Source organism: Eptatretus burgeri, chromosome 6 (assembly GCF_056783735.1).
Source record: "Eptatretus burgeri isolate ZD-2024b chromosome 6, Ebu_testis_v1, whole genome shotgun sequence".
NCBI lineage: Eukaryota > Metazoa > Chordata > Myxini > Myxiniformes > Myxinidae > Eptatretus > Eptatretus burgeri.
The window spans coordinates 67,282,556-67,295,055 of NC_140966.1; positions in this window are offsets into that span (position 1 = coordinate 67,282,556).

Below are 12,500 nucleotides of genomic sequence, written 5' to 3' on the forward strand. Positions count from 1 at the left end.
GAGAAGTTCGGGTAACTAAACATCTTCCACTGGCTGATCATGGAAACTTACAAAGGTGGATTTGTTTGACGATCTTACCGGAGTGAATTAATGATGTTAGATTTGCCAGGGGTTAAAGACAGGTTCCATTTGTCAGACCAGAATTTAATCATTTCCAGGTCAGCAGAGAGTGACACAGCTGCTGTCTGATGTTGTCTGATGATGAAGCCTTACTTTTCCTATCCATGCATGATGAGGAAGCACTATCACTCCACCCTTAATCAACACTCATGGCAAAGTGTTTGGTTTACAAAATGAAAAATGGTGGAATGAAAGGCATGGGATCATGGTGGAATTGCTTCAGAACAGAATAAATGAATGGAGCTACACCAACGTCAAACGATGGTGCCATGAATTATGCTCTTTCTAAGCTGTAATTCCCTTATTCTCTTGAGCAGTAATTGCACTGGAAAACATAACATAGTGACCTCACATAGGATATCAAAATGGACTGCGATTTCAATAATATGCAGTAGTTCTCATATTAACTAGAAGGGCACTCGTAAGAGTGTATACCTCTGCCAAGCAATGCAAGGTCCACGAGACATATTGGGCTCAATACATTTTTGAAATAGCTTGCTATACTGTGAATCTTTGTAGCCCAATCTTTCAATGGTGAAGAATCACTTTAAACATTAAAAAATTCTCGTAATCCAGATCTGGATTCAAATCTTCACTAAAATCGAATCAATTCGTCCTTGTAACACACCCATCCTCTACAGCTCGTTTTGTCCAAATCCGTCCGCAACTTTTTGAGATATCGTTTAATATATCGGTTTGGCCCTATGTCTCAATGGTGAAGAATCACTTGAAAAATTCTCATATCTGGATTCTGATCTGGATCTTCACCAAAATCTCATCAGTTCATCCTTGTCACACACCCAACCTGTCCACAAAATTTCATCTGAATTTGTTCACAACTTTATGAGGTATCCTCTTCACAAAAACAAACAAACAAACAGACATAGTTGAAAACATAACCTCCTTCCACCTTCGGTGGCAGAGGCAACAATTGTGTGAGACAATGAACAATAATTTTTACAAACTTGAAAAATTGGAGTTTTGGTGAATTAAGCAACATGGCTTGGCATTTGATCCATCAGTTCATACTGCATGTTACATGCATGCGACTTATACGAAACTTCATGATGGTGGTAATTCACAAGTTTGAGCCCACCTCCCCGCTATCCCCAAATCATATAGTTGCCTATTTTGGCTATTAATCCAATAACTAAGGAAGATATTTTGATTTGTTTTAATCTTTCTTTCTTCATGGCAGCAAATATTTTCAAAGACTAAGCATACCCCCTTTCTGAACTTTACACTCTTTCCCTCATTTAATGTAAAAAAAATAGAAACTAGACGACCTGTGAATCAACCCGTTGGGTTCTCGTTGTGACAGCGGTTGATGAAAGAAAAAAAAAAGACCAAATTTTAATATTATTTCCTGGTCAAACTTTAACTTGAAGAAAATTTGAGCATTTCCCTCAGTAGTGATCGTTCGGCCAACCGGTTTCTCAAGGTATATCAACACATTCTCCATGGTTTGTCCTTGCACTTTATGGATCGTCATACAAAACGTGACTGAATCGGGAATTGATTTTTAATTTTTTTTTTCGTTGTCCGATTTGAATGAAACTTGATACTGCACACCGCAGGCGAATGGTGAGTAAGGTGGCCCTAAAATGTTTGCGCTATCATGTACCGTTTTGGCTGAATTTTGGGAACATACATACATATGTATATATACATATATATACATATATATATATATATATATATATATATATATATATATATATATATATATATATATATATATATATATACACAAGATGCGAGTTTTCGTAATATATGGAAAAGATAGATGGATAGATAGATGAACATGGAAATATAAGATCAACATGACGATGTTTATTTTATGCTTAAAAATAAATTGTTCTTTGTATGTACTAAATGTTTGAGATTTTCAAAAATTTTTTAGTTGTCCGATTTAAATGAAACTTGATACTGCACACCGCAGGCGAATGTTGAGTAAGGTGGCTGTAAATTTTTATGCTATCATGTACCGTTTTGGCTGTATTTCGGGAACATATATATATATATATATATATATATATATATATATATATATATATATATATATATATATATAGATATTGTTACAGAAATGGCCCTTCGTATGCTGCTAAATATAGGATTAGCTCAGATCCCCCATTAAATGCATGTTTAGCTAGGTTGTTTGTAAAATGGACGTTACATGTGTGTCGGGAGATGTAGGATGCATGTTTTATTGTTCGTACAGTGGTGGTGTGTTGAGACCTCCCTCTTCTTCCTTCCCAATCCCGGACGAGGCCCCGCCCAGTCGGCTGAGAGGGTGTGGCCAAAAAGTGGAAGTGAAACTGAGGGGAGGAGATTGTCGGCTTCGAAAAGGCGGAGGAGCCAGTGTCTCGGAGCGAGCGAAGGAGGACCTGGTAAAGAGAGAGAAAGGGTTCAGTTTGGGAAAACAGTCGTTCTCGAGGCGTGCTCGTGTTTCGAAGCGAGCGAACAAAGGAGGGACAGTGTTGGATCTGCCAGGAGAGACGCTGAACCTGAGCGCGCCGAGTCTGCATTTTTAGCAGTAAGACAGGCTGCCTGCATGTCGAGTCTGCCTTTTTGGGCAGTGGGAGAGGCGGCCTGCACGTCAAGTTGGTGATCGACTCTTATGAGGAGGTGATTCTGCTGTGAGAGAGACGGCGGTCGGCTTTGAGAGGTGAGCATAGAGAAAGAAAGAAAAGGTGATTCTGCACAGAAAGAAACTGAGAGGACGGAGTTGAGAAGTGGGGCTTCAGGATGGGAAGGCAAGAGAGGAAACGACGGAGCCTCTTACGGTCCTTTCTCACCTCACGGCTCGACATGTTTGCCGATCCGCTTGCCGGAGCCCAGCACCTCGATTTGGGCCTTGTCTGGTGAACAGGCTAGGCCTGGATTTGTATGATTGACCTTGACAGAAATCAGCTGAGGCCCATCGTTGATCTGACGGTCTTGTGCTGTCTACCTTACGCGGGGTCAGAGCTCGCGGAGACCGCGTGCGGTGCGGAGAAGGAAGGCGAGTGCCGTCTCGCCACGCGGAGTGTTCGAGTTCGAGCTGGGGCTCGAATCCGTGGACATCCGCTTGTTACGAGTGACATTCGTGCTTTTTGACACAGTCCTCTCGTCCATGAAACCTCACCAAGTACTCTGTCTTGTCTGCATGCATGCTGTTTGTCTGTCGGTCTTGTCTTCACGTTGTATAAGGCATATCTTGGTCGCGACCCCTCAAAACCTGTAATCCGTAGTTCCCTAGTTAAGAACGGGTTAAAGATTGTTAATAAAAACATTGTCGTGAATGGTTTGCTTGTGTCGTGTTCCCTGATATTCCCCAATAAATCTGGTTGGTTCGTATGAAGTTGCCGCTATGGATTAATTCGTGTCGCGTCGAGGAACAATCCGTTCAATTGGCATATAAAACCAAAATGGTTACAGACTGGCAGAAAACGCTCGGCATCTGACAAAACCAGTCTGTAACCGGGGTTCTATTTCCCCAAATGGTAAGGTTCAGGATGACGTTGGTATCGCGATTGAAGACGCGTGATCCGAGGCCTGTGCTGAGCCAGCCGGCGTTTTAAACCCCGGAGACGGCGGTGGTGAGGGTGGCGCCAAGAGTCGGGTGAGAATCCCACCACCCAGGATCCGCAACTATATAATATGTACATATATATATATATATATATATATATATATATATATATATATATATATATATATATATATATCTACTAGACGACCTGTGAACCAGTTAGGTTCTCGTTGTGACAGCGGTTGATTAAAAAAATTATTTCAAAAGATAGCTCCAGCGAACTATACCACTGAGGTTGTTTGCATTGATCAAATAATCCCAGAGTACTTGACTGATTGGGAATTGATTTTTTAATAATTTTTTTCGTTGCTCGATTTGAATGAAACTTGATCTTGCTCGTCAAATTGAAGAAAAAAAAAAAACGGAGAAAAGAAAGTCAAAGAATTATTGTGCATAATCTTCGAAACACAATTTTATTTATTAATGAACACGGAAGTATTAGATCAACATGGTGATGTTTATTTTATGTTTAAAAATAAATCGTTCTTTGTCTATACGAAATGTTTGAGATTTTTCAATGAATCATTTCAAGAAAAAAAAAGATAGCTCCAGCGAACTATACCGCTGAGGTTGTTTGCATTGATCAAATTCTCCCGAAGAGTACTTGAATGAATCAGGAATTGATTTTTTAATAATTTTTTCGTTGCCCAATTTTAACGAAAATTGATACTGCACACAACAGGCAAATAGTGAGTAAGGTGGCCCAAAAAATTTTGCGCTATCGTGTACCGTTTTGGCTGTATTTCAGGAACATATATATATATATATATATATATATATATATATATATATATATATATATATATATATATATATATATATATAAGATGAAAGTTTTAGTAATATATAGCTACGGTATACATATATATATATATATATATATATATATATATATATATATATATATATATATATATATATACAAGATGAGGGTTTTAGTAATATATACATAATGTCTATCACTCATTGCTGTCAGGGTATGGAATGTTGTTTATTGGTTGTCTTCTAGGTTGATTTGATTGTTGAAAATGAACGCAATGTCCAGACGATTGTCACCTATGTTGTGTTCCGAGACTTGTGTTGGGATGGATACAGATGGATAATCACGTTGAGGTAGATACTGTAGGTCAGATGGGAAGAATTGTCCTTTTCCTTGTGTGACTTTGTTATTACCCCGCACACTTAAAGCGAAAAGCGGGGTTAAACAATTGGTTCACTTCTGTCTGTCTGTCCTTCCATCTACAAACGTCATATTTTATCGAGAAAACAACTTAAATTCAATTGAATGTTACTGTATATCTTGAACACGAATGGGATCATGAATCAGAAAATGAACCTGTAGTTTACCAGCACTTTGGTTATGAATTTGTCCCATGTGTGGATGTGCAGAGAGGAATTAGATAATTATTTACTCTCTCTGTCTGACTGGCTGTCAAACAAAATTGAAAATCATTCCAAACAGAAAATGTACTGTTTTTAAGGACTTCATAAAGGACACAAACAACAGGCATGAATAACTAATGTAACGCGTTGGATAAGATGGTGTATTATGTATGAGATGCTGCACCAACAGTGGTAAACCACAGTATTTATCTTTCTACAGCCTGTAAAATCTTTATTCTTATTTATATTGAATTATGTATTTGAACACTGTGGAACACAAATCGCCTTTTTTCCACTTTCAAAACCCCTTCCATTTAGCAGTACTTGGACGAAATATTTCATCATTTTACATCATCACGACCAATAAAATTTGTAGCTCTTAGACTCTGCCCGTGTTCTTGTTTCCCATTTTTCCTGTAATAAGTGGGTATCATGTTGGGGGTAGATGTGGGTGGTTTGTGGTGTTGGGGTGAAGATACAACATTGGTTGGATGGGTAGAATCGCCTTTTTCCTTGTCTGACTTTCTTGTTATTCCTTTCTATAATTTGTGATTGCATTTCTTTTCTTCACAACAAAGATTTATCATAATTGCCATGCCAAGATGTGGCAATTGGAGTTATTAGATTTTTGGCCTGGAATTGCAATGTTTACAGAAAACCACAACTAAAAAGCTCGAGCTCGGTTGGAAGTGCAGATGAGTCTGAAGATATGTGAAATGAAGTTTAATATCAGTCGTGATGCAATATGCAATGCAGTACACTGAAAGTCTGCCAAAGATATACAGTATGTGTTTTCGCTCAAACATTCACAGATTAATTAATTCATTGGGGGATTCAATGTACATGTCTATCTGGTACCAAAACACTGTACTACTTTGTCCCATGACAGTTGTGTCTTTAATGATGAAAAAGTGATGGCTTGTGCTGTATGTTTCAGTGCAGTATAATTACATAGAATTGATTTCCTGCAAAACACAATACCTAATTGGAATATCGAATTTATCAAACGAGTTTCATGTGTAATACATTTTAAACGTGTGTTCATCCATTGTTCCTTATTTATTTAGTGAATGCATATTTGACTGGGATTCAATGATGAATTTCTCCCACTGGTTGCATCACTACTGAGGTGCAGCTGTGCTGCTGCTGCCGCAATGGCTTTGAACTTTTGGGCAGAAATTAGAAATTTTTCCAGGATGCTAGTCAAAACTCGCCAACTTTTTGGAAAACACACTATTACATCTTTAATGTGGACCATGAACCAATTTTGGCAGACGGGTCCTCCAGCTGAACATCCATCTGAAGGACGATGCACACATTGATGCATGTGAAACATCAGGGTGACGGTTTATAGTCGGATCAGGATCGAATCCAAGCGAGAAAGCGCAAAGGCAAGTGCGTTACATCTGAGCTATCCTACCAACCCCATTGTTCCCTGATTGATGGTGATGGGATTGCTTTACGACTGAGAGTGCTGAATTTACAGTGTGCCATAATGAACCAAGCAAGGCTGTTGGCATGAAAAAAAAAATTATAGTCCCATCTGTGATAACTTTTCTCTCCTGTTGATAATAAAATGTTATAATTAGACTGGTTTGTTTTGTTCAGGTGCTTTGTATGATTATGACGTCACTCCTTGCATCCTTAACAATGCAAATTCCATCAGCAAAATTGCAAACATCCTGACTGTGTGACATCGTTGCATGCATGGTGTTTGTTGCCTGCCTCTGTGCAATTGACATCGTTCTCATCAGCAGCTCCCAAGAAAGTCCTCCTCGATTGAAAATTACAATGCTTGTGCACAGGCCGGAATGAATGACTTGTAGGTGTAAGCGAAATCAGAGCCGTCACGGCGGCCTTATCCACCCCACCCTGAATGGTGTTTGGACGACGGCTATAAATCAGAAAAGTTTGCATAAAATTTCAGGCCCGAATTGATTTGCTATTCTTCATGTTTAGAAAGCTGGTTTGAGTCATGTGTGGACAGAGAGTCAGAGCATAGCTCAAGAAAACAAAACACTAATACCCTTTCATGCAAAAAAAACAGCAATCGTTCGATGCTTTATCTGAACCCTGAATTCAAAATAACAATTTGGGTGAGATAAAATATAATTTCTCATGTCTCGTCCTTTCTGTCAATCAAATGTGTCCGCAACACCAGCTGCAGAGAAGCACAAGTCATTTCGCAGGCTGACCCACATTACGGAATAATTTGGCTGCATAAGTAGTTTGTAAGACTCCATGACTGCATAACCAATCCATTGTTCTTCATCCTGGAAATCCAAAGCCACTTCAATGCTGTTTTCAAATCAAAATGTTCCATCGATGCATTTATTTTCATCCCTTTTTGGTTTGCTTCCTTTTGAACCTCTTATAGTCGTGTATTGGTCAAACTTTATTTCGATATGTTGAGTGGAACAACAACCATTTGCTCCTTCCACCTGTGTCAAAGAATTACGATCCAACAATGACCCAATTATTAATTTGAAGACTAGAAGGTTAGCACTCGGTTGAGCGCATTCCTCCACCAAGCTCATTACTTTACGTTTTGTATCCCACTGATAGGCCGGATCTGGAATCGGACCTGAACCAAAATCTAATTGGCTTGTTCTTGTCACCTAACCAACTCTTCCACCAAGTTTCGTCTGAATCCGTCGACAAGTTTTTCAGATATTATGCTACATATTGTTTTAGTCCCATCACTTAATGGTGAAAGATCACATAAAAATTATCTGGATTCAGATCTTCACCAAAATCGAATCAATTCTTCCTTGTTACATATTCAAGCTCTCCAACAAATTTCGTCAGAATCTATCTACAACTTTTTGAGATATCATGCTATATGTCGTTTTTGGCATGATCTCTCAATGGTTAAAAAAAATCACTTAAAAAAATTCTCAGATCCAGATCCGGATTCGGATCTTCACCAAAGTCTATTAATTTCGTCCGTGTCACATACCCAAGACCTCCACCAATTTTTTTTCGAATCCTTCCACAATGTACACAAACAAACATACAGACAGACAGCCAGGGGTGAAAACATTACCTCCATCCACCTAAGGTGGTGCAGGTAATAATGCTGAAAATCTCAGCCTGAAAGCAGCAATGAAAAATGAAAAACATCTTTTGGTCTAAAGAAGGAGGTATATTTTCGTCAAGGAACGCAGGAGGAGGTCATTATATTATGGCCATCAAGCCGAAGTAATCCTCTCATCACTCAGATGCATAAACATTTATCCCCACTGCTTCTGGGTACCTATCAAATTCCAGTTTAAATCTATCCAGTGTCTGCACCCTGGTACCTTTCCAGGGCGACCCTGGCATTCATGAACCATTCTCTGAGAGGCACCACTGTCTCAACATCGTCATAACGTTCCTCGTCTTCACCCTGAAGTTGTGGCCCCTCGTCCTATGTACCACTGTCTATTTCGCAGAAAAACTCTTCTGCACTTATTCTTTCTCTTCCCTTCATTATCTTAAACATCTCTACCAGATTCCTTTGTTATCACATTCCAAATGCATGAAGTCCCATCTCTTTCAGACGTTCTTCATAGCTTTGTCTTGCTGGGCACAGAATCAATCAAGCTGGTATATTCCGAAAGCTCTGCCCTTCCTCAGATATGGCGATTAAAACAGTACACAATATTCCAGATGAGACCTCATTTCTATGCAATGTGACACTATCTCTTTTGATTTATAATTTATCTCCCTACGAATACAATCTAACACCTTGCTAGCTTTACCTATATCTGCCTGGCACTGTGCTGTCTGCTTACCCCCCGTGTATCTATTACCACCCCAGATCCATCTCCTCCGTCACACTCTCCAAGACTGCCATTTTGTATTGCGTAATCGCTATTTTCATTATGCCTACCCATCGCTTTCACCTTATATTTCCATATGTTAAACCGCATCTGCCAATCTTTTGCCACATCTATTAAAGTATCTCGACTTTCCTGAATCTGATGACCACCCTCTCTGCAATCTACCTTATCTCCAAGCTCCGTGTCCTCTGCATAGTTTGAAAGCAGAATTTTATCCCAACTGTTCAAATCATTGATGTAGATTACGAATAACAAGGGCGAGAATTGCTCGCAATACGTCCCCCACCGATGCGATATTTTCTCAGTTCAAAAAAGGCATAACTCTGTGAAAAAGTGACGAAACCCCTTGGAAGTCTAACTTTTTTCTGCAACTTATCATAATAAAGCCATGTACCAAGTTTCAGTTGAATCTATTAAGGCTGCAGAACATATGTGAAAAAAGATAAGGGGAAAAAAAGTCTGAAAAGCCACAGGTGAGATGGACGGATGGACAGACGGACGGACAGAGAGCAAACCTATAGTCCACTCCAGTGAAACCAGTCGGAGACAAATAACAATCTGATCAAGAACTGATCCTTCAGAGACACCACTACCTACCTCCCCGAGGCAAATCCATTATTTACATCTTCCCAACCAGACATCCTCCAACTCACATCAAATCTTTGCTTCTTATCCCAAAGCTGGCTTCCAATCCAGTTAGCTACTCCATCTGCCATCCACTAGCCCCCACCTTATCGAATAACCTACTCTGTGGTACCTCATCAAATGCCTTCAGAAAGTCGAGATGCATTGCACTTCCCTCATCCACCCAATCAGAACCTACTTCACAGAACTCCAACAAATTTGTAAAACATGACATCCCTTGAGCAAATCCGTGCTGACTACCTTTAATGAACTTGAATTTATTCAAACGGTTCCCTATCCATTCCATAATTGACATCTCTGACGTTTTCCCCCACATCTGAGGTCAAACTGACAGGTATGTAGTTCCCCACTTCTTCTCCAGATCCTTTCTTACATAAAGGTGAACTACATTTGCAACTTTCCAATCCTCTAGTACCTGTCCTTACTCCAATGAGCAATTAAAGATCTCGGTTAACATCTCGTTTATCTGCTCTGCCACCTCTCTCAATACTCTTAGATGCATAATCTCTGGCCTTGGAGCTTTGGAACTTAGTTTTCCGAGATACTTCTTCATGTCCTCTACTCCTACTTGGATCTCCTCCTCCAACAGCCCTTCCTCACTTCCAAGAAAGATACTTTCAGCTGTTAGCAATTCCCCTTTCTGTTCTTGTGTAAATGTTGAAACAAAATAATTGCTTAAAATGCCTGCTACCTAGCTTTCATCACAAACCAATCACCTTGTGCTATTGCTCAATGGGCCCACACTTCCATTGTCCTGGTATTTACGGTTTATATACTTAAACAATGCTGTGTTGTGTTTAATATTTTTGGACATATCCTTCTCATATTCTCTTTTGGCTTGCTGAGTTATTTTCTTTGCTAACCACTGTTTACTCCTACACTGATGAGTCAGACTCCAGTCCTGCAGTTATATGTCTAATGAATTCTTTCTGATTGTTACCTCCACCACCAAAGGTGGAACGAGGTTATGTTTTCATCCTTTTCTGTCTGTCTGTCTGTCTGTCTGTATGTTTGTTTGTGTGCAGGATATCTCAAAAAAGTTGTGGAACAGATTCCGATGAAATTTGGTGGGCAGGTTGGGTGTTTGACAAGGACGAACTGATTAGATTTTGGTGAAGATCCAGATCTGGATCCAACGACAATAATTTTCTAAGTGATTCTTCACCATTGAGAGATAGGGAGAAAAACGATATATAGCTCGATATCTCAAAAAGTTGTAGACAGATTCGGCCGAAACTTGGTGGACAGTTTGGGTGTGTGACAAGGACGAATTGATTCAATTTTGGTGAAGATCTCGATCCGGATACGAGAATTATTTATTTTTTAAAGTGATTCTACACCATTGAGAAGAGGGGCAAAAAGAGATATATAGCATATTTCAAAAAGTTATTGGGCCAGATATATTCCACTTGATCAGGAATTGCGTGGCGGAGGTATGTGCTCTTCCAAGTGCCCTTCGAGTAATTAGTAGGACACCTTAACTCTGTGCTTAATCACCCTGGTCTCTATCTGCCTATAGCTTTATACCTCACTGTATTACACCGACTCTGAACCCTACAGATTTTCTCCGACTCTCCATTTCTCTGAGTCAGACTGCCTTCTCGTAAGCTTCTCTCATTACATTGCACCTCAATCTCTCCTCATACCCTTAAGGTTTGCCTTTCTGATATCCAACAGCCTTTCTCTATTTTATCCCAACTCACAATGGTATTGTTGCAAAGATTATGTTATGGTCACTTGCGACCAAATGCTCTGCTACCTCCACCTCTTCTACCCCATTTGGGATCATTGCATAAATATAGTAGTTCTAACATTGCACTTCCCTCCTGGGATTTTCTATGAACTAACTTAAAAAGCAATCCTGGCCGAGATCTATAAAATCCTCCTCGGCTCTTCTCTTCATTTTTTTTGTCTACAAAGTCAAGGCTCATGGAAGAGCTACAACACTGACCGGATCAGAACACAACAGAAGAATGGGAACAGTAGAAAGAGGGGGAAAACATCAACAGCAGGTATGAAGGACAAATAGAGGGAGACTTGGACAAATAAGGGATGTGGGGATAAAAGAGGGGTTGGGAGGGTGGGGGGGGCTCTTTTTATGTGCCTGGACTCAATTGATTCCTGGCATATTAAAATCCTTCAAAATCATTTTAGTTGAACCTACATCTTCTTTTTCTGCTTGTTTGCAGGTGATGTGTATTGCAGCTCCTCCACCTGCATTAGACAATGTGTGTGTGTGTGTGTGTGTGTGTGTGTGTGTGTGTGTGTGTGTGTGTGTGTGTGTGTGTGTGTGTGTGTGTGTGTGTGTGTGTGTGTGTGTGTGTGTGTGTGTGTGTGTGTGTGTGTGTGTGTGTGTCAGTGTGTCCAGGTGTCTCCTTCACAACTCCAAAACCATGAAACCAGCAGCCTGAAACTTTGCAAGCATACTAAGAAAACTCCAAGGGATGCATGACGGAAAATTGGGTTTTTGGGTTAATTAAGACACCTCTTTTGAAGATAATTAACGACCTTATTTAATGAAATCCTTCATCAGGCACATTCTTGGATACCCTCGGACACTTTGCTGACACTCGATGGGGGTCCTAATTCGCCATTTTGTTCAGCCAAGTCAAACATGCTTCGATTTGGAACTCCAATTCAAAATTTGGAAGTAGAATCACTCATTTGGAAGTCCAATCTAAAATTTGGAAGTAGAATCACTCATTTGGAAGTCCAATCTAAAATTTGGAAGTAGAATAACTCATTTGGAACTCCAATCCAAAATTTGGAAGTGGAATCACTCATTGGGAAGTAGAATCACTCATTTGGAAGATTTGGAAACATGCTTCAGCCAAGCCAAACACACGATCTACTCTCGCAGACTAATTATATTTATAGTATATAATCGAATATTATGTCGGATTTGAGAATCGGATCTGGTGGGCAAAATAAGTGTTGAAATCTGGAGTGAA